Source organism: Arachis ipaensis, chromosome B02, assembly GCF_000816755.2.
Source record: "Arachis ipaensis cultivar K30076 chromosome B02, Araip1.1, whole genome shotgun sequence".
Lineage (NCBI taxonomy): Eukaryota > Viridiplantae > Streptophyta > Magnoliopsida > Fabales > Fabaceae > Arachis > Arachis ipaensis.
Genome location: NC_029786.2, coordinates 36,185,618 through 36,186,400, shown reverse-complemented (window position 1 = coordinate 36,186,400; position 783 = coordinate 36,185,618). Strand labels below are relative to the sequence as shown.

The window sequence follows — 783 nt, the reverse complement described above, 5'->3', positions numbered from 1 at the left end:
TCAAAATAAAAAATACTAAAAATTGATAGTTCCAAAAGTTTCTCTTTAAAAATGGCTAGCACGTTCTGCTTAATTGGTAAAAGATTATTCATGAATACTATACGCAAGCAATACTGGCAGTAATTAATGGTTGTGACTGAATATATGTAACCCATATAATTAGGAACACACTTTCATAATATTGTTAGTGTTAGGACTACCATCAAGGATATTTTTGTCAATTAATAATAAAGAGAATGTTCCTAATTATATAAAATGAGTGATTGCTATAGTACTTAATTTGAGAAAAAAGACTAAAAATTTATTTAATTTAAAAATTATAAAAATAAATAATAAATATTTAAAATTTATTATAAAAGATAAATTAAATAAAAATTAAATATTAAGCAATAAATACCGTAAAACTGGGCATATAAAATGTTTATTTATTATCTTTCTAATTAAAAAGAAAAATAGTAGTAGCAATTTAGATTAGAATCTTATTAGATAATCCACCAAGTTATGATAAAATCTAGCTTAATTCTTTTTTCTCTTACTTGGTAAGATGTAAGAAGCAAGTTTTAACGTATATGCAATCTTACCATCACAGATGAAAACGCTATTTTCAGCAACTTTATCGTTGTGCTCGAGATTCACCTTCTAATTCTCAAAAGCTAGCTAGAGAGTAAGAAACTAAAATCTTGGTGACAAAAACCAACACATACATGATCATCATCTACTAAATTTCTTTTGGTACATACTAAAATTACCAAATGAATTTTTTTAATAAAAATATATAAAATC

General features: G+C 24.1%; 1 protein-coding gene across 2 annotated transcripts in view; it reads right to left on the bottom strand.

Annotated features, from left to right (window-relative positions):
- Nucleotides 1-783, bottom strand: part of LOC107625242 (probable protein phosphatase 2C 48) — a 5,937-nt gene that overhangs the window by 2,741 nt on the left and 2,413 nt on the right. The gene's annotated exons all lie outside the window — the stretch shown is intronic.